The sequence below is a fragment of the Chrysemys picta genome, chromosome 1 (genome assembly GCF_011386835.1).
Source record: "Chrysemys picta bellii isolate R12L10 chromosome 1, ASM1138683v2, whole genome shotgun sequence".
Lineage (NCBI taxonomy): Eukaryota > Metazoa > Chordata > Testudines > Emydidae > Chrysemys > Chrysemys picta.
In genome coordinates this window covers 325,829,278-325,852,152 of record NC_088791.1, presented here as the reverse complement: position 1 = coordinate 325,852,152, position 22,875 = coordinate 325,829,278, and the positions used below count along the sequence as shown (strand labels likewise).

Below are 22,875 nucleotides of genomic sequence, written 5' to 3'. Positions count from 1 at the left end.
CTCTGATTTCTCCCTCTCTCTCTCCCTCACACACACACACACACACACACACACACACACACACACACACACACACACACACAAATATTTCAACAACTGTATACTTCTCTGGAAAACTCAGACACTGAAATATTTGGAAACTTGTTTTTTAACTAAGCCAAATATATCTTGCTAAGTACAGCAAAGCACACAGTTTTAGGACCTTGTCCAGCTCCCAGTAAGTCAGCAGGTTTCGTTATTGCCTTCAGTGTCTGCAGTGCCTGGACCCAAACTTTTCGGTGAAAACCATGGGTCAGATAGATAATCACCAAGGCTCCTCTGAAGCCAATGGTCCTCATGGGTTCGGTCACATCATGACAGAAGGGTTTGCAGGATGCACTCTATGAGTGAAATCCTGGCTTGATTGAAGTTAACGGAAGTTTTGCTATTGACTTCAATAGAGCCAGATTTTCATCCTATATGCTTATACCAAATTCTAAACACAAGCCACTCAGAAATGGTTTCCTTCAAAAGCTTAGATCAGAATTTGTTTTAGAAAAATGGACTCTTGCAAGTTAATACCCATATTTTTATTAGTACTTTTAAATCATCAACCCCTGAGATGTGCATTTTAAAATATAATTCCTAGGTGCATCTTTTTCAGCACTGTTTGGAACAAAACAGAAAAAAAAGAAGAAGCAGTATTTAACTGGATCAAATGGATCTTCAGAGCCCCAAGATGCATTCACAAAATACCCATACACCTACACGAAAACAGGGCCCAGCAGATCACATTAAAGGAATGCAGTCAGCATAAAAGTCTTGTATTTAAAAAAATGCTGTGTGAATAATTCTTGGATAGATTTTTTAAAACCTAGGCCCAGATCCTGCAGAGACTTATGTAGGCACTTAACTTAGGAGGCAGTGTTCTAAGTGGATAATCCACTGGCCTGGCACTCTGGAGTCTTAGGTTCTATTCCACGGATGTGCTGGGTGACCTTGGGCAAATCACTTTGCTGCTTTTTGCCGCAGTTTCCCCTTATGTAAAAAGGGAATAATGATACTGACCTCCTTTGTAAAGCACTTTGAGATGCGCTGATGAAAAAGCATCATATCAGAACTAGGGATTATGAACTTTACACACCTTGAGTAATAGGACTACTCACAGCGTGTAAAGTTAAGCATGTGCATAGGCCTTTGCAGGATCAGAACATTCATTTACATTGCACTATTTACCCTTCTTATTTACTTTTTGCACTTCATTCAGCTGAAATAATGAAAACAGTCTAGTCTCTTTCCACTTTTGTTTCTGGAATAGATCAAAGGCTTTAATGGACTCAGGCTCGGCAGAACTTTAAGAGCTCCTTTCTGTGCAGATACAGGCAATTAAACAGTTCTGTTGGCTTCTAGGGGGGATTACTTGAGATCATATTGTTTTAACTGCTCAGAATCCAGTACTTATGAGTAAGTAGAACAGTTTTCCAAAGAAGATAACAGAATTTTTGTTTGCATCTCACATACTTATTGAAAGGCAGACTTAGTAAAGTGCACTCTCTCTTGCTCCCTCATTAAAGCAATCCTGTGCTTTCCCCCTCCTCCTTTGAATTGCTACACAGGGATATAGTTCGGCAGGGCTTGCTCACTCACACAGTTGTAATAAGTCAAAGCAGCTTGGCTTGCTGCCCAACAAAACACAAACTCCCCTGAAGTCTCCAGCTTTTCCATGGCAACATCACAGTCATCAACACAGCAAACAATCACTCCAGTCCATTCTGCTTCTCCCCTTGTAGCACAGAGAAGGGTATCATTGCACCCAGCTCCTGGACCTGTACTAATTATCATCCATGAAAGGAGAGAGAGTCTGAGATCAAGTTACCCTCTGCTCCCAGCTTTAAAAGAGATCAAAGGAAGGAACAGGCATAGAAATACTGAACACTTTTAGATGTACTTTTTCTTAAACAGACAAGACCGGTGCTGTATGCCCAGTGTATAACTGCTGAAAAAAATGTATGCACAACTGTGTTCCTCAAGGTTGAGTGATTTATTTATGGCACCAGAACCCTGCTACAGTCTATGGTGTCTGAAGGCCTGATTCTTCTCTCACTTACCCACATGTGGCTCCACTGGGCCAGGTTCTGACTTCAATGAATTTACTCCAGACCTTGACAGTGCAACTGATACCTGCGTCTGACCGCCTGATTTCAGTACTACTACTCCTGATTTACACAGGTGTGAGAGCTTAAGCAGAACCAAAGAGCCTGGCTTGCCGCTGCCTTGCACCTGACGTGGTCATTTACACCTGTGCAAAGTGGGGTTAAAACGCCACTGGTCGCATTCTACATCCACTTTGCACAGGTACAAATGACTACACAAGCTGCAAGGCCATGGCAAATAAGGCCTATAGGGCCCCAAATCTAATTTCCACTATAGCTCCTTTATACTGCTGGATTCCCTTTACATTCAGGCCTGTCTACACTACAGAGTTAGGTCGATGTAAGGCCGCTTATGGCTACACTACAGCCTTGCTCCCGCCGATGTCAGTGCCTTACTACACCGACATCATAACTCCACCCCCATGAGAGGTGTAGGGCTTATGTCGGTGTAGTTAGGGCGACACAGTTATGCAGACACTGCGTTACTAAGGCTACGTCTACACTAGCGCTTCTGTCGGTATAACTTATGTCGCTCAGGGGGGTGAAAAAAGCCGATCCTGAGCAACATGAGTTACGCATACAGAAGCGCCGGTGTGGACAGCGCTATGTCAACGGGAGAACGTCTCCCGCCCACAGAGCTCCCGCCGCTCGTTTGGGGTAGTTTAATTATGAGCAGCTACATGGGAGATTTTACATCATCACCGCTGCATTGGTACAGCTGTGCTGCCGTAAGCTGTCCGGTGTAGGCATGGCCTTACTGTTGGCTGTCCTTCTTGTTAATGTCACAGCTCTGTACTGGAGCTGTGAAATTGACAAGAAAGGCAGGTAGTCTCCCTGCAGTGAACCTCCTGCCTGGCTCACAGCTTTGGCTGTCACCCCGGGGCAGGTGTGGGCCTCCAGCTGTAGCCTGGCTGCCACCCGGGCTCCCTGCTCCCCACTGCCACCCATGCTCTCGGCTCCATGTTCCCCGGGCTCCCAGCTCTAAGCCCAGCTGCTGTCTGGGAGTGGAGCTGGGAGCTCGGGCGACAGTCTGGCTTGGAGCGGGGATCCAGGAGCTGGGAGCCCCAGCAGCAGCCTGGCTTGGAGCTTCCTAAGTCTGTGCAAGCACTTCCGGTGAGAACACACTCCAGCAAGAGAAGGAGGGTAGTGTGGACATGAAAAAACGCAGTAATTACTGAGGTGGCTGTATGTCGACTTAAGTTTATAGTGTAGACATGCCCTCACTTCCAGGCCACTGTCAGAGCCGTACCAAAGGGCCTTAGATCTGGTCCACATTAGCAATGTTATATCATTTTAGCTATATGGTTTAGGGAGTGTTTTTTGTAGATATTGCCAGACCAGTATAAACCCTAAAGTGCATGCACTTATACCAGGATAAGCACTTTTACACTGAGAGTGTGGTCTCGGAGGGGTTTGCTAGTTTCACTATCCTGGCATAGTTAAAGCAGCTCGACTTTCTAGAATAGACAAGCCCTTCGTGTAAATGAGAATCAGCCCCGTCGTTTTTTCTAAACCACTATAATCAGGTAAACACTTTTCCAGAAAGAAGTACCTTTGGGCTCTTAGTCTTACACCAAGACCACTTTCCATTTCTCTGGCCATGTAAAGGGGCCTTAAAGTAGGAAATTACACTGACACCCATGTTAAGGGTGCATTACAGCCCAACAGCTGAGTAAAGCACGCTTATTGTACATGAGAATCAGGCTGAAGTTTCTCATACCCCCAAATGAATTTTTGGGGGCTAAGTTTGGTAAAATTCCATTGGACTCCTTTGGAGTCATCTCCCTGTGCAAGTGGGTGGATTTCATGCTTCACAAAACTGTCTCACTTCTTTCATTGTGTTTGAAAAATGGCTTCATTGTTACAAGTTCAAGCTCTGGCTCCGATCTGGTGTTAAACTTGGTGGGTCTGATTCTTATTTACATGGTTCCTTTACACTGTTCTGGCTCCGTAGGAGGCATTGGAGTGGGTGTACATTACTCGTACCAGAACAGCGTTAAAGGGGTCTTAGTGAGAATCAGGTCTGGTTTTCTTAAACAATGGACCTAATTCTCATTCCCATTAAGGCTGCTTGACACCATTCCACCACCGTAATGGGGCCTTAAAGTGGATGTAAAGTTGTTTTATACCCACTTCAAGCCGCCTTTACAGGCCCAATATCTGCTGGGCTAAGGCTGACAAAAGGAGCTGAGAATAAATAAATTATACACAAATGAAAACAGTGTTCTATGAATTAGCTAAATTACAGTGACACCCACTTTGAGGTGGATTTTAAAAAAGCCCTGTTACTCCAACATAATGACAAGCCCCAAATTCGGATCACATCCCCACCTGCTTCATCCTCTAGTACTACCACCAAACCATTCACACACATCACAGGACTGACCCGAAACCATTTCTTAAGTACGTTAAAAAACAAACAAATAAGTTAATATAGTGCTGGTGAAAGGTGTTAAAAATCAAAGCTTTGAGATTCAGCCCCTCACATTAGCTCCAATACAAGTGCAGTCTGGGCAGCAGCCATCCAAGCTTCCACACTGCCCAACCAATGTACTTCAACACCAACCTGGAGGGACGATTCAATAGCCAGGAGGCACGTCTACCCACCACCTGGCCTCGCTGCTGACACTGCCAGAAAGGATGCCAGTAAGTAGCGGTTTTTGTCTTTTTTTAATACAGACTTTTGTCCAGAAAGAACTGAAGGGAGACCACTGATATATTTCACATAGGCAACTGAACAGCTGTCAGATGCTAATATCCCGTGGCCGGGACCTTATGTTAGATTCTAACTAGCAACCTCGAGTGAAAGACAGAATCCCCCTTACTCCTTTATTAATCACCAGAGGGATCAAGTCACCCATGTGAGTCAGATTCTGTCACCCTTACTACAAATGGAGCCCACTGGCCAGTGTGTGTCATGCAGGCTCTTCTGTGCCTGAGCCCCAGAGGATATGACTCTTACAGCTCTTACTCTAAAAAGTTGTCTCTTTAGCTCAAGCTGCAGGGGCTTGTGATTTGATTCCTGTTGCCTTTCAAGTACTTGCATACTAAGGTAAAATGAACATGAGGAAGGGCGGCAGAGTTGGGGGGGTTTCAGTGTGTGTGTATATATATATATATATTACACAGTGGTTCAGTGCTGACTTCAGGCCTGAGTAATAATAGCAAAGTAAAAGTCTGACTCCTCCAAGAAAATTCTTTCCTAGTATTATATACAGCCAGTTTCAGGATTCAAAACAAAATTTCATTTAGATACTTAGGGCGTGATCCGGCTCCCATTTAACTCCACAATGAAATTCCCACTGACTCTAGCAGCCTCCAACACGATCACCGCAACTGTGTTTTGAGTTACCTTATAAGGGATAACATTCACCAACTTGGACGTAATAAGGATGTAATTCCACCAAGGGATTCCAGTGACATCATAACCCAGGAGAGAGCAAAGATCAAATGGTTTATTAACCTGAGATGGAATTTCAGCCTTCTTTCCATAGGCACAGGTAGAATGTGATTCTCCTCTCACACTGATGTAAATCAAGAGTCAATTGGGGTTACACATGTGTAAATCTGGGGAGAGGCTAATCAGACTCTGCATCCGCATCCACTGCTTACCCAGAAACAGCCCTGCTGGAGATGGTCAGAATTTCAGGCACTCTTGCACACTCCAGTACGAGGAGGCTGGTGATGCCTGCCCACTCCGTGGTTGCACTGGGGGAAGAGCTCCTTACCATTCTTCCAGCATTGCTACACAGGAAGAGGAACAATTTAACCCAGGATAGGGAAATAAATTAGGAATTCTTAATCCCACCTTCCTGCTTTACGGTGCCATCTCTTCCCACTCCAGAAACAAAATCGAGGCTTACATTTTCCAAGATGCCTTGGGGACGTAGAGGCTCAGTTCCCATTAACTGAAGATCTCGGCCCCATTTTTCACTTTTATGTATTTCTATCTTCTGCCCCTCTCACTTTGTGGGTGTTGGTATTTAACAGTATTTACTGTTAGATTATTATCTTTAGATAAATTGAAAGGTGGATTCATCAGCCAGGGCAGTCCAATAAAACCTAAATGCCCAAGTTTTGTTCCAGGTCCCTTTCCTCAGGGTGTGCTTTATTAAATAAACAGAAGCTGCAAAAGGCTCAAACTTAGGCTTTGTCTACAATAGTACTTTTGTTGGCAAAACTTTTGTTGATCAGGGGGTGTGAAAACACACACACACACCCTGACCGACACAAGTTTCACTGACAAAAACGCCAGTGTGGACAGTACTATGTCGGTGGGAGACACTCTCCCGCCAACGTAGCTACCGCTGCTCATTGGGCGTAGTTTAATTATGCCGGCAGGAGAGCTCTCTCCCACTGGCATAGAGTAGCTGAAGCGGTACTGCTATGCTGCTGTAAGGTCCACATTGTAGACGTGGCCTCAGTGACAGAGACCTTACCTGTAAAATGGGAAGGTAGAAGATACCTCCTGCGACAACATTCCTGCCCCTGCCTAACAGGCAACAAACCCTGTATCTGGCTGTAGGTCATGTTTATTCCTAATCATGTGCTCAGAGACTACAGTTCCCAGTTTTAAAGGGCCAGAACAGGTGCTCTGGGATGCGCACACGCACCCAAAGTCCAGCAGTCTGTCACACTCTAGTTTTTGAACCCTTCAGCCATATAAATATTGTGCATCTCTCACTATTTTAATAATTTTATAAACTTCTGCTTAAGGGATAACATCAAGTCCTTTGGACTTGATATTTATACTTTGTAAAAGGAATTAATGAGAAGGTTTTCATGATTTAAAAACCATTAACATAAGTGAAAACAGGTTTGGGATTATTATTTTTTTTTGAAGATGTCAGGGTTGTTTCACCCAGACATCTGCAGAGAACCAGAAAGTGAAACTGACTAGAAATAAAAGTGAACCTGACTATAGCCCATTTCCATTGCCCAAACTGAGTGAAATCCAGACAGTGCAGAAACAGTATGAATGGGGGGAAAACATCTCATTAATATTATACTAATTTGAATAATCAGATATATTATAAGGAACAAAAGCAAAAGCACTTTTTTTTTTTGCTTTTTTCAATGTGATTTTTTTCTAAATGGCAGGAATATTATTAAGTCATTTGAAACCACTCAACAATTGGCACATCAGCTACATCATCTCACGGTCTCTTCTTTTTAATGGAGTTAAGTGCAAGTCTGTGATCCCAGCAACCAATCTGTGCAGGCAATCCCTTACCACTGCCGAGTCTGGGGGAAGTCAGTGGGACTCCACAAGGATTTGCATGTGGAACACTTTGCAGGGTCATGGTCCAAGACTTTTAACTTGTCATTGAGATTATGAACCTCAGGTCTCATTTCTGTGTCTCTACGCTACGTTTCTACCAAGGCACTAATATCATTCCTGTCATTCCTGGATAACAAGGTAATAAATGCATTAGAAATGCTGATACTTTAGATAAAATAAAATAGATTACAGAGTGGAATCGCTTCACCAGTTTTGAATGGAAGCCTAACATATGCCTTATACAGCAACAGTATAATCTCTTTAGTTTTGTATTCTAGACCACTGCTAATATAACCTTGTACCTAGATTGCCTATTATATCACTGCTGTGCACCGGGCTGGATTATATCAATGATTTTTCTGGCAGTAATCCTATATATTATTTTTCTGATCAGTGTGCTGTCCCATTTGGAACGTATTCTCTAACGTGACTTCTTGCTCCCAGTGTAATTGTTATTCTTACTTTGCATATGTTTAATATTTTGTATAAGCATCTTAAACCTTGGACAGACTCTTTTCAAAACAAAAGTAAAACGAATAATGAACTAACGGTGCAGTTATCTACAGTGCATTTACGACTTACTGCAGTGTTGCCAAGCCCCAGCATTCAAAAATCATGAGTCGGGCCCCCCAAAATCATGAGATTGGATTAAAAATCAGGAATTTGGGTTTTTTTCAAATACATTTTGGGTTCATTTTGTCTTCTGGTCTCTAAGCCTCTAGGGTGCACTCAGGTCTCATTTTCAAGCTTTCCTCCATAACCATAAAGGCTAGAAATTTAATTTTTCTTAAATAAAGCTGAGATTGTCTCATAATCACATGAATCCAGGAAGTACAATGAATTCTTAAGCTAAGACTATGGACTCATTTCTGCTCTCAGTTATATGGGTGTATCACCATTGGGACATAGGCCCTCCTCTGTCTTTATTCAGATTACAATGGAAATTAGGAGCCTAAATACCTTTGAGGATCTGGCCCTAAGTGCCTAAGTCACTTTTGAAAATGGGACATCACCTCCCAAGTCACTTAGATACTTGAAATATTACCCATTGTCTTCAAACTGAGATGAGAACAGCTCACTCCTTTCCTTCTTTAGTCGGACAGTCCTCAGGGCCTGATGCATTTTCTTCTGCATCATTGTCTGTGGTACTTGATCAATGAGTGGATGCATCATATTAATCAAAGGCACTTGTGATCAGACATGGTCAGCCAGACATCTCCTGACTATTTTATTTGCCTACATCTCACAAACTGACAGGGTCATAGACATTGCACTGAATTTGCAAGAACATTTTAATTCTCAACCTTAATGTGTCTTCATTTATTTTTAATTTGCCAAGATAATCCGCACATTGACATGAATGTGAAACACAGTTTCTTCTCAGATGCAGAACTGTGACAATGGCAGGTTGGTTGGGTTTTTTTCAAACCCTGGACAGTTTGGGGCAATGAGACTATTCACTTGCTTAAAGTCTGATATATCCTTAAGAACCTTGATGAACCAGGACTATAAAACCAGATTCTCAGAAATTAGGCCCTGATTCAGCAAAGCATGTGCTATGAGAAAAACTGCGAGAAAAGCATTTAAGCATGTGCTTTAAGTGTTTTCCTGGATGCAAGACTTTCCTGGATGCAAGACTGTCATGTGTGTGCTTCAATGTTATGTGGTTAAACTCCAGCCATATAAAATCCACAATCTTAGTGTATATTAATATAGTTTTTTGCCCTGAATTTCTTATAACAATGAAAAAATAACACTCCTGAACTAGTCCCACAGAAACATTTAGCAAAAGGGAAAGAGTGCACATACTATCATTAAACCATCAGTTGAAGGAGAGAGAGAGAGAGAGAGAGAGAGAGAGAGAGAGAGAGAGAGAGAGAGAGGAAATAGGACGCAGAAAGGGAAATGTTAAATGGCCAGGGTGAGAATGGGGAGACATTGTTATAGAAGAAACATTAGGAGAGATGAGGAGAACATGTGGAAACCATGTGTTCAGCAAGTCTGTGTTAGTCTGCCTCTAGCTCAGAAGAAAAACAACATTACAAGGTAGTGTCAGGAGCATGAAAGGAGGGAAGGCAGGGGGAGACTCCAGGTGAAAGGGGAGTGAATGCGGATAAAGAAGGATAGCTAAGGAGCGGGGGGCAGAGGAGCAGTCAACCACTAGGGACCGATTTGAGGGTGGTTTTTGGTGGGGGACTTTCGAGATCCAGGTACATACAGTACATCCTGGGAGTAATATACATTACAGCAACGTTATGGAGTATTTCTGTAAATAGGCCTTTAGATACATGGGATATCCAAATGCATATTTATGAACTATGGGCCAAACAGAATAAATAAACGTCCAATATAGAGAGTTTTCAGAAGGGATGTTATTGACTTCACATGCCGTCATGGCATTAATGAAGTGACTAGAATTTTTCAGGTATAGTAAATACGACTGTTCGAGGATTTATATATGTGTGTATATATAGAAAATTTGTAAAGTACATGCTGTTTACCCAACAGACTGGGTTAACTTCCTCTGAGCTATTCTGGTCTACCCTGCAAATATGTGTGTTAAAAGTCCTTATGAAAAGTAGTTACTGTGTATGTACAAAATACACTTTTCAAAGCTAAATACCTCCGGTTACAACATTGTTGGTTTCTAACTACCAAAAGTGACTGGATCATGTCACAGAGTAATTTGATGCCAAATTTTATTTTGCAACTCAAACCTGTTTTTCAACTATACTGGTGGGAAAAAAATGTGTCTTAATCTTTTAAAATTTTTGCTCTGAGTTACTCACATCCATGCATCCACACTGAAGTCAATCGGTGGTGGAATATGACTTAGCACAGAGTCTGTTTTGTAAATTCATAACTTTGCAAAAGTTAAACGATTCTTTTAAAGTCAACTTGCAAAAAGAAAAAAAAAAGTGTTCCCAGCTGTTGGCCATCAAATGTCAATTCAGTCTACAGCAAATGTTCACAAGTGTATTCCAGCTCCTGAGAAAGAGAGCTTTCGGTGACACATTGACACAGCCTGAACCACAAGCAGAACTGCTATCATGATAAGGATTATATTTAATATTCTACTTGGAAGTTAAGGGCCAAAAACCCATGACCCTCTTTCTCCTCAAAAGCTGGCCAAAAGGTATAATAGAAACTGATTATGTGAATAAACAAAGGCAGTAGGGAGAAACTAAAGAAAGAACTCAACTTGTGAAAATGGATCACCAGGTCAATTGCTGGAATGTACTGGGGGGTTAAACAATCAGAAGGAAAAGTGAAGACATGGATATGAGGTTAAGATCAATTGGACTGTCAGTAAAAGTAGGAAGTAGTTTAAAAGAGAAAAAGTATGTGATTGACTGTGTTAGGAAAATAAGTCAAACACCAATAAAGATGCTATGATTCTACTTAATTATTAATTTATTATTATTATTATTATTATTTGTTTATTTATTAAAATGCACAGAGACCCCTGTCAGGATTGGGGCCCGCGGTGTTAGTTATTGAACAAACTCAAATACTTATGTACATTTTCATTTGATGCAAGAGTAGTCTTATTGACTTCAGTGCGACTACCCAGGCATATAGTTAAGCACATGCATAAGTATTTGCATGATCAGGGCATAGAGATTGACTCCCCCGTCTTGAAGATCATGCAATCTAAATAAATCTATCTTGGAATGCCACAGAATCAAATCCTTTCATGGGATGGAAATCAATACACTTCTCTGCAACCATCTCTCTTTTAACATATATTAAAATTAATGGGAGTTTTCCCATGGACTTGAATGGGATCCAGATAAACCCCACTTTCCTGTGGAAATCTCTCTAGCAGTAGTTTTTTATCTTGAGCCTCAAACGCCTGCCAATCCCTATGCAGTTGTGTACTCTCTCCCCTTTCCTTGCAAGCAAATAGGCTTAGGGACCTGGGTCTTACAAGAATATTTATTGCACTGAAACACCTCTTGCAACTATTATAGAGTGGTAATGACAGAAAACGAGGGTCCTAAATTCTAAATAGGTGACTGATTATTAAGGTGCTGTGTACCCAACATCACCCACTGAAGTATTGCAATGGGAGCTGCTGATTGCTTAGTGCATTAAAAATTGGGGTCAAGATCCTCAAAGCTCAGATGCTCAGATACTACAGGGATGAAGGCAGTCTAATAACCTATACAGACTAGAATAGAAAGGCAAGTGCCTAAAATTAGCCTTCTAAAGCCATAGTTAGGCTTGTAAATATGTTGTCTGATTTTCAAAAGTGATAAGCCTAAACTGAACAACCTTTATGGCACTTTTGCCAAATGCCATTGCAGTGACATGTCTGAAATCTGGTGGACTGGCTACACAGAAAACAACTGCTGCTGTCAACAAGGTCTTTTCCTCCAGGGCTAATTATTCTAATAAGAAAGTGAAAAAAAATTATCATAAGCAGGAAAATCATTGAAAACTCCCCAGTTTGGGGTTCAGCTCAGCGCTTTAGTGTGAAGCCCTGGATTCTCAAAGGCTTTCTCCCCACTTGACCTGTCATGCATCCACTCAACACCTATGCAAGGGACGGGGGAACCCCTTCTTCACTTACACTAGGTATTGCTTCCACAGCCTGTCTAATAAAAGAATTTTTCCAATATATTTACCTTCCCTTTTGTGCTGTAGTACTACACAACCGTGGGAATGGAGGCAGTTGTGGCCTTGCTAATATGCAGCACGGTCTTGTTGGCTCTGAAAAAGTCCTCATCCAGAGCCCATGAAAGCAAACGGAAAGACTCTCTTTGACTTCAATGAGTGCCGGATCAGGCCCCGAGAGCACACTGCACAATGCCATATGCAGCAATCAGACACAACTTTATCGGAACTTCCTCAGCTGGCACAGAACAGGCCCGTCTCCGAGAGATTTTCCAAAAGAGGGTTATTGCTGTTGAATAATTAATATTCTGGAGACCTGCAGAAATTAACAGTATGTGCTTAACATGGTGACCATTATTCAGCAGACAGTGCGCACTGCGTTCAGTAAGCCCGCTTCTTTACACTGCTGTCACCATGACTATAAGAAAGGGATTCTCCCATTGTTTACTACAGGCTCTTGATAAGTCATTACCACTCTGGCCAGAGTTTTGCCTCCAGTCACATTCTGAAGAAAGAAACCACCGATGCAATTAACTTTCTGTTCAAGACAATCCAATTTTAAGGCTTCTTCGGAAGGAGACAGCATCGCACAGTGAGGAATGAAAAGAAATTCATATCTCAAGTATCTCCTTACTGTTGATTGTTTACTTTCTGCATGTTTTATTAGTACACTGCGTAAACTCCATGAAAAATAACTGTTGTAACATGCTTCCACGCAATAAAAAATTTACAGCAAAAGCATCAGTGCTAGATACTCAACAGTCATGAGTAACCCCATAACAGTAAACCAGTGTGCAAACAATGGAAGGAAACAAAACTGGAAAAGATTTCTGTTTGGAAACGTCAAGAGATTATAAGCAATGGTATTTTTTTAATTATGCAGAATACCTTGCCAGTGTCCTATAATGAGATTAGCATGTAATCCACCAAAACATCAGTTAGATCTTGAATCCCTGCCCCCTACACAGCTGAAGGATCACGTATAATGGGATAACCCCCTTATGGCCAGTTACGGCAGCGCATGGCAATGCAGTACATGACCTCTTTTGTTCAATATTACGCTGGTGATTTAGTTACCAAAACTAAAAATTGACTCTGAAGTTTTTGCAAAGTTCTCCCTACATTCCCTATAGGTCATGGCACACAAAGCAAAGAAATGATTAATGGGGCCTGGACTGGGAGTCAGGAAATCCAGGCACTATTCCCAGTTTTGCCACTGATCCACTGTCTGACCATGAACAAGGCACTTCACCCCCTTTGTGCTTCTGTTTCTCCTCCTACCACTCGTCTATCTTGTCTTTTTAGAATTCGGAGCAGGGAATGTCTCTTACTAGGTATTTGTACAGTGCCTGGCACAACAGGGCCTCGAATTTGGTTGGGGCATCTAGCCAGTACTTTAATAAATAAAATAATTACAATAACAATATTGGCTGGGGTACCCTATTAAGGCATGCAGCATATAAATGTGTTTTGTGACAACAGAGAGAAGACGGTCCAAACCCTCTGTAATGGTTTATTTGCTGGTGCAGTATCTTACTGGTTTCTTGCAAACATCAGTTAGGTTTCTGATTTGCAGCAAGTGCATGTTTTTTTTGTTTGTTTCCACAGCAGGTAGATTGCTTTGCCAGTAATCTCACTGAACTTTCCAATGGCACATTTCCATTTGTCCGAGCTCTTCCATGCCCATATCACATCCATGCCAGTTTCCTTGATATACTGCTGCTGACAAGAATGATGCAAGTCAAATGACCCAAGGGCACAGGCATAGGAGTGGGTGAACTCAACAGAAATCAAACCATTAGGCTGTCAAAGTTCTTTTGGTGGATTTGAAAAGAAATGTATTTCTGAAATAATTATTGTTTTGATTTTTTTATTGTTACTTATTTCCTTTTCAGAGAATTTCTCCAAATGTGGTTCCCAGTGGCAGCAGCCATGAATCTGCCCATGATGCTACCAGAGTGGAATCACACAGTTTTAACAGCAGGTAATGTGAACAGCCGTGAAAACACACTGTCACTGGGGAGTGCTTGTGCTGCCTATCCGAACAGCAGCTGCCTTGGATATGCTTGTGATTCCACTCCCACTGTCTGTCACTAGTTAGCACAAGTTCTGAGCAGCAGCACTGCACGGAGGCAGCCAGTTTGAGTAAGAAAATAATCAGAGGCAAAACAGCCGGCAAGACGACAGACATGCAACAAAATACACGCAAATATAAACAATAATAACGTAAAGGCTTTCAGATGTGAATGCCACCCTCTTCTCTAAAAAGGAGGGACAGTTACAGTCAACTCTTAGGATTTTAGTGAGAGTCTTGTAATACTTGATGCCTTACAAAAAGCCTCAGCTCCTGGAGGCATGTGAACATGCGAGACTCACAGCTTTCACATTGTTGTTTTTTAAACTAACTTTATAACCCTCGTGGCCACAGAGAAAAGCTTGAAAATGTGACCTGAGGGCACCATGATGGCTCAGAAAAACAGAAGGCAAGTAAAAAGAAGCCAAATTTTGTTATATAAAAAACCTCATGATTTTTAAACCAATCTCATGATTTTGGGGAGCCTGACTCATGATAGGTGAATGTTTGGGGTTCATGATTCATGATGGGGAAACTGACACAAAAAGAACTGATCTGATTTATACCAGCGCGGTCTACTGAATAGAGCGCTAGATTGGGACTCAGGCAAAGCGATTTCTAGTCCCAGCTCTGCCTCTACAAGCACCTATGGTGGAGAACTGTCAGCATTTTGTGCTTGGCATAGTATTGGCACTTACATAATACTAATAATTATTAATTATCATTAATTAATGATCCCCATGCCAACTCTCCGGTGGCAAATGGGAAGCCTTCCCCTGGCAAGTGTGGGGACATAAATCACCAGTGTATGCTTTCATTTACAATAAAATCCAGCCTTTATGGTTGCTATGCTGTAAAAGTGATCCAAATATCAACCCGTACAATGTGGTTTTTCTGAGTCTGCAGCTAATACAGATGCCTCATTCACTGCTCAGAGCTCTTCTGGGCATCAGCAGAGCAAAACGGGTAAGAGCCCTGTCATTTCACTGCTCCTAATCTGAACTCTTTGGAAAGCAATGTGCTGTCGAGAATCACATCAGCTCCATCCTGCTGCTGTTGGCAAAGCTATGAGAGGCACCCACTGGGGAGTGGGACCCAAGATTTGGCGACAGGGGAGGGGCAGAAGATCCAAGACCTCATTCCCTTCTCCTCTTGAAAGAGGCCACAAGGCTGTGGGATGGATAGAGATTCATGGGTTCTGTGTAAATGTAATGTGCTCTACTGAATTATTGTTAAAAACCTACACTATTGAACAGAGGCTTATTTAACCATCCTATAATTCTATTGCACTTAACTAGTGGGGATCCCAATTTCATCTATGACTTTGGCTAGTTAGTTTAGTCTTTTGGCTAGTTGGTGTCTAGCAAATTCTTCAAGTCCTGATCATTTGTAAACTCTACTACAACTTCAGACTACGTACACCTTCTTTTGCACTTAGGCAGGCAACTTTCCTTCGGGGCTGGAGGGAAATCTTAAGGTTGTTAAAAAAATTATAATACCGAGTTAAGTCAAGGTTTTGGAGAAGCAGCTCATGTGACTCACAGGAGCACAGTCACCCTTTCAACAGTTCAGACTTCCCCACAGAGAGACTTACATTTTCGCTGGAGTCACACTTCTCAGCACAGAGGAAATAGAAGCATTACCACTCTCCTCTGCTTGGGTAGCACACACCAGGGATCTGAAGATGAGTAACAGCACATGTGTAAACCATGCTGTGAAATACAGCATAAGGGCCAATGGAGGCTAACTAACCAATTCTTTTGGCTTGGATGATTTGTCAGGACAAGTTTTGCTGCTTGATAGCTACAGAAGCCCTGCAGGTAAAAACTGCAAGTTAAACTACTGAAGAATGGAGGGGAATTCCATGAAAGTTACCCAATGGTGTAAAGGCTTCAAAGGAAGCAGGTGCTTTGGCTGGGAAGCTAGACCTGAACAAGCCTGGCCAAGCTTCTCAACTAGCAGACACTTAACAAGTGTAACTTACTCAACGTTTAATTAAAAATACTCTTTATATGGCTCCCAAGGGTTCCCCCAGATTTTTGTTCAGAGAATGGTTGTACAGCCAAAGTAGATTCAGACAAAAGGGGCCCAGATCCAATCTAAACAATGGTTCCCTGCAGGCCAAAGGGCTCTCAACAGTGACTCAAAGCCTTTCTACCCACAAAGTGATCCAAGCTGATGCATTTCTATCTGATTCAGATACATAAACTTCCCTTATCAGCACACAGCTGCAGCACACTACAGCCTAACAAGCTTTAAAACATCCAGAATCAGGGCTTGTCAACGTTTAAAGTGCTACCGTGGCGCAGCTGTAGCGCTTCAGTGTGGACACTACCTATGCCAACAGGAGCCATTCTCCCATTGGTGTCGTTAATCCACCTACCCATGAGGTGGTAGCTATGTCAGTGGAAGAATTCTTTTGTCAGCCTAGTGTTGTCTACATCAGAGATTGGGTTGGTCTAGGTACGTCCATGGCTATTAGCCAGGATGGGCAGGGATGGTGTCCCTAGCCTCTGATTGCCAGAAGCTGGGAATGGGCAACAGGGGATGATCACTTGATGATTATCTGTTCTGTTCATTCCCTTCAGACATTGGCCTCTGTCAGAAGACAGGATACTGGGCTAGATGGACCTTTGGTCTGACCCAGTCTGGCTGTTCTTATGTCTCTCGGGGGGGATGGATTTTTCACACCCCTCAGAGACATACTGGTGTAAAATTCTAGTGTAGACCAGGTTTCAGTGAAATGCAACCACTTCTGGGGGCGGAGACTGGCAATCAACTCTCGTTCACAATGAGTAGCACAGGGGTGACGGAGGGGAAAACTTGGGGCCGAGGATACTAGGGTGAAGCACCTACTCTTACAGAAAGTGCCAGAAGGTCTTTAATGAGCAGACCAAACCTCAGTATTTCAAGTGTGAATCTACCCTGAAACGTGACTTTCAAACTGGCATTGGCATGGTGAAGGCTCAGTGTTTACTGTCTCTCCATGATTTCCAGCATAACCACCTGTAATAAAAGTTCTACAAGCCAAATTCAGCTGTGCAATCCTACTGCCTTCCAATTGAGCCCTCAGCGACACTGTGCAAACCCATTGCACAGGTGTGACTGATAGGAACTTTGTGAACTAGAAGGGCTAGTATCCAGCCCCCTCTGTTAGCTATGTCCGCTCTACTGAGCTGCAAACCAGACAGGGCACACACAGGGAGAAGGCATGTGGAGCAAGAGGCCATTTCCACCCAGTCGCTTTCCAAAGTAAAGAAAATAACAATAAAAAAATCCACAGGCAGTTTTCCCCCAACGAGAGGAAGAGTGAACGTAGGAAAGATTCATACATCACAAGTGACAGCCACATCACTTAGCACACTTGTGGCAAGGAGTTCAGATACCATCGTGATGGTTGTAGTATAAGAACCTGAAGAGAATAGTAATACCTCTGAGAGGAAATCCCTACAAGCCCCAGTGCAAGGTACTCAATCTACACTGGAAAAACCAAGAGATGTATCAGCCCTGCTAGGATTAGAACCTGCAGTTTCAGAGTCTCTAGGTATTACAAATCTACTGTTCAGACCACTGGAAAATGGCCTCCAGCACATAACTGTAACAGATATGTAATGAAAACCAGAACAGTCTGGCTATTACAGTTTGCGCTGGGAAGAGTAACCAAAAAAGGTCAGTTCTTTAGGAAAAGATGGCTGGACACAGACTGCATAATAAGGTCTCCTAACACTCTCCTAGAGAGGAAATTTGTCACTCAGTCAGATACAGTCACAGGGGTTCAGCCAACAAGTCTGGTCTTTATTCACCCGTCAGAAAATATTGCTGGCAAAAATGCTTTACTAGGGAAAAAAATATTTGTTTTAAACTGCTAACTGGAAACTGATTAGTATCAAATCAAAAACCCAACACAGTTGTACTAATTGTTTGAACTGTTTTATACTTTCAAGCTAACAATTAATATTTCAAACTTCATGGGGTCTCAAATATTTACTTCTGTGTGCCATCCACCCGATACCCCTAACACGATAGCTTTTCAATAATGTGAAGGACTGTATATGGCCACATCCAATCTTTCACTGGAGCCTGCTTGGGTATGTCTACACTGCAACATAAGCCCAGGAATAGAACTCGAGTTAGCAGACTCTAGGTTTGTTAACCTAGGGCTTGAGGGTCTATACTCATTTGTAACCCCAGGTTAGGAATGGTTGAACCCTGGGTCCCAACCTGGGGCTCCAGCATCTACACTGCATTATGCAGCCTGAGTCCAACCACTCATATTCAAGACTTCCTAGCACCCTCCCAAAATGTGGCTACTCTGGCCCTTTGTTCGTGGTGCAGTGTGGGAAAATTTGACTGTCCAGAGAACAAAGTCTGTGGGACTGTGGGATACTTTTGGTGGACTCCCAAAGCACATTTTCCAGTAGGACTGTATCTACAGTAGAAAGTACTTGGGCTTGAACCCTGGGTCCCAGCTTGACTCAGGCTTGGACCCTCCACCCTCATGGGATCCTGGGACCCTGGATCCAATCCCTGGGTGATTTGTGGGTAGACAGAAGTGGGGTTTGGCTCGAGCCTGAGTTTGAACCCAGGGCTTACACTGAAGTGTAGACATACCTTTGCTGTATATATGAAAACCTGACCTAAAGCATGTGGACTCAATTCATCTTTCTTCACCAAGGACCAGCTCCTGCTCCCACTGAAGTCAAGGGGAGTGTTGCCACTGACTTGGACAGCACCAGGATTTGTAACAACTTCTAATGAAGCACCAGGATCTGTAAAACAAATTACTCCTGGGGGAATTCTGTGGCACTGTGCATGTGCAGAATTCATGTCCCCTGCTGATTCTTTTTCTCAGAAGAATACAGATTCTGCTGGAGAGACGCTGCAGTTACACCTTTCACCCACAGAGGCTGCTGTGGCACCAGAAGAGATGGCAGCCAGCCAGAGAGGCTGCATTCCTTGCAGTGAGGCCAGGTGAGGCGGCACCGGACGGACAGAGTGGGACACGCGGGGCTGTTTGGGGGGTGTCACAGACTGGGGTTCAGAAGGGCTAGTGGGGGGGACAGACTGGGGTGTGGGCTCAGGAGCTAGTGGGGTGACAGCATTGAGCCAGGGCTGAATGGGAGGTGGGGTGGGCTGCAGGGCCACATGGGGACAGGTGATGGGGGGCTGCAGGGCCACGTGAGAACAGGGGATAGGAGGTTAGGAACACATGGGGATGGGGGAGGGGGCTGCAGGGCCACACAGGGGCAGATGTGCCTGATTGAATGGGAGAGGCTAGGGGGTTAGCCAGGATCTGCATGGGGGAGGCTCCCTAACTATCTCTCCCCCTCACAAAAAAAAACTGTTCCATATTTCTCCCGCCCATACCCAGCAATCCTCCAGGTTCGCTCTCAGGCTCCTCCCCAGCAATTACTTCCCTCTCCCTCAGCTCCTCCATTATGCCTGACTCCCCGAAGTCTTTTAACTTTTTCTGAGGAGTGCAGGAAATACGTTCCTGTATTGTAGTTTAAATTAATTACTCAACATTCTGTATTAATATGTCTAGTTAGGAATCTATCTGTCAAAAAAACATTCCCTGAATCTTTTGTTGTTGCTGTTGTCCATATTGTTACAGACGTACTTGCTGACACGTATTTTGAAATAATTTACCAAAATAATTAAAACTGTCATGATTATATTGTATTATTTTGACAAATAAAATATGCAGAATTTTGCAGAATTTTCAAATGTTGTGCACAGAATTTTTAATTTTTTGGCATAGAATTCCCCTAGGAGTAACAAATGTAATGATCCAGCCTTCTTCAACAGATAAACCATAGACCTCGAACCTGGCTCATGCAAGCAGAAGGGCTATGCTGCAGCCTGAGTCCCCAGAAGTTGTTATGCCCAGCTCAGGGCCTTGTCTACAATGAGGGTAATTACACCAGGGTAAGTGCACCCTTGCAAAACCCCTGTGATTTGCACCAGTGCAACTTCACAGTTCATATGGGTGCAGTGTGTCCATGTTAGGGGGTTGAATCAGTGCAAAAAATCCTCTGTGCAGATAACGCCTTAGCTAGAGCTCCTTTGCGAGATCATGGGAATGCACCCCAGAGCAGTAGCTCTGCTGCCCTTGGAGAGGGTGAGGAGAGAGTTCACTAGCATAACCCATCACTTTCTGATGTGTGGGGAAGAGGGGTCAGAGGGCCAGGACCTAGGTTTGCCTGGTTGAAAAGGGACCCTGGTGGCTCTGGACAGCACTGCTGATTGGGCCATTAAAAGTCCGGTCTGAGTCAGGGCAGGCTTCCTGCCTGCCCTGACTCCACGTGGCTCCTGGAAGTGGCCGCCATGTCTGGTTCCTAGGCTCAGGGGCGGCGAGGGATGCTCTGTGTGCTGCCCCCACCCTGAGTGCCAGTCGAGAACCATGTTCAATGGGAGCTGTGGGGGAGCGCTTGTGGGTGCGAGTAACATGCAGAGCCCCCTGGCCCCTCCACCTAGGAGCTGGACATGCTAGATGCTTCTGGGAGCCGCCTGAGGTAAGCACCACCCAGCTGGAGTCCGCTTCCCAAACCCCCTCTCACACCCCAACTCCATGCCTCTGGTCGGAACCCCCTCCTGCACCCTAACTCCCCCCCAGAGCCCACACCCCTTCTCCCACTCCAACTCCCTGTCCCAGTCCTGAGGCCCCTCCCGCACCCAAACTCCCTCCTGGAGCACCCCACAGCCCATTGTGCTCCCCAAACCCCTTATCCCCGGACCAACCCCAGAGCCCACACCCCCCAGCCAGAGCCTGCACTCCCTCCCACACCACAGCCCTCTGCCTGCCCAGCCCAGTGAAAGTGAGTGAGGGTGAGGGAGAGCAAGTGACAGAGGGAGGGGGGATGGAGTTAGTGGGGGGCGGGGCCTTGGAGAAGGAATGCGGAAGAGGCAGGGCAGGGGGCAGGGCAAGGGTGTTCGGTTTTGTGCAATTAGAAAGTTGGCAATCCTACCAGGACCTCTCCCTTTCAAGCAGTGAGCGCACTCTGAATGACTAGTGGGGAGCAGGGCTTGTTCTCCCCAGCCATGCTATGGCTGGAACCCATGAAGGGCCCCCTTAGGCCATGTCTACACTACAAGCTTAGAGCGGCACAGCTCTCCCATTGACATAATAAAACCAGCTCAATAAGCGACAGTAGCTATGTCAGTGGGAGAGTGTCTGTGCACACAAGTGCTTATGCCAGCAAAACTTATGTCACTCAGGGGGTATTTTTTTTCACATCCCTGAGTAACAAAAGTTTTGCCAATCTAAGTGCTAGTGTATACATGGCCTTATTCTCTGGCTCATAATTTTGTCCTGTTTTTTGAGAGCACAAGAATTGAATAGAGTAATTCAGTACACTACAGTAGAACCTCAGAGTTACAAACACCAGAATTATGAACTAACCAGTCAACCACACACCTCATTTGGAACCGGAAGTACACAATCAGGCAGCAGCAGAGACCAAAACAAAAAACCGAATACGATACAGTACTGTGTTAAACGTAAACTACTACAAAAATAAAGGGAAAGCATCATTTTTCTTCTACATAGTAAAGTTTCAAAGCTGTATTAAGTCAATGTTCAGTTGTAAACTTTTGAAAGAACAACCATAACGTTTTGTTCAGAGTTACAAACATTTCAGAGTTACAAACAACCTCTGTTCCTGAAGTGTTCATAACTCTGAGGGTCTCCTCTACTTGGTATGTGATATTTGACTATTTGAATTTTACAACCCCATATCCTGTCAGAGGTTTTTGAATACCTCAGATAATGTTCTAAGGGACAATTGGTAAGGAGAACACCCACTTCTATTATGCATAACAATGATTTAGAACTGGTGATTTTCTGTGTTCTTTAATTAACTAGTCCTCCCAAAGAAGCAAATGAACGGAAAAGAATGTCTGTGTATAGTGTCCCTCACAAAGTAGGAAAATTAGTAATGTGCAGTGATACCACTAAAACAATGCTGCTTCATGAGCTAGCACTTCTTCAGAGTCACAATTTGGTTTGGGTATTCAAACGTATCAGGGAAGTCATCCACTGCATTAGTAAGATCTAAAAACCCCTCGAAATTCAGGTATACAGAAACTAGTGTGACCATTTCAAATCTCTTCTCAGGGGCACCCAAATTTAGTTCCATCCTGCAGTTAACTTTGAGCTGATCTGGGGGCATAAGAAATCAAAGCTAAGTACAGCATTTTACAGCAGAAAGCATGCTGACAACCTTTAACACTGTTCCACAAACAAGGGCAAAGCCTTCTTCACTCCAAAGAAGAAAATCCAAGTATTTTCTTGAGACTTGTTTTGTTTGTATCCTTAGCACTTTCAAACAGCTGCCTCCAGTTATTTCATAATAATCGTCACCACTAGTTAAAAACCACACCGGCCTGCTCACTGAAATTAGAAAGTGAAGCTTTTTGGAAAGTATATGATTAAGCAAAAGCCTTTTATCGTTTTAAAGATGAATGCAAAGCATTTAATTAACACTCACTGAAAAAATAAGATAATGGCTTACTTGACTGTGATGGGAAATACAGAGATTTAATCTGAACACTCGGATCAGGTCTGAGTGTCTAACTCCCTTTGGACACAATGTTATCACATTCATGCTTACATCATCACCCTCAGTATGATGCCGAATAATGTGGCTCCAAATTTAGATCCACAGATTGTAGCGAATACCAGTGGAACATGAGAAAAACAACAACGCCGGTCCCATTTTAGAATAAATTAAGTATTAAACAGGCGTGCACATGTGTGTGTGTGTGTG

At 43.5% G+C, this 22,875-nt stretch overlaps 1 protein-coding gene and 1 long non-coding RNA gene across 3 annotated transcripts in view; both read right to left on the bottom strand.

Annotated features, from left to right (window-relative positions):
* The window catches only part of MAML2 (mastermind like transcriptional coactivator 2), a 279,760-nt gene that overhangs the window by 252,510 nt on the left and 4,375 nt on the right, over positions 1–22,875 (bottom strand). The window lies entirely within an intron of this gene.
* Positions 1–22,875, bottom strand: part of LOC135980929 (uncharacterized) — a 43,506-nt gene extending 20,631 nt beyond the window's left edge. Inside the window, exon 1 of the long non-coding RNA XR_010597870.1 lies at positions 1–22,875. This exon is cut by the window's left edge and continues 18,954 nt beyond it. This is a non-coding gene — a long non-coding RNA (uncharacterized LOC135980929).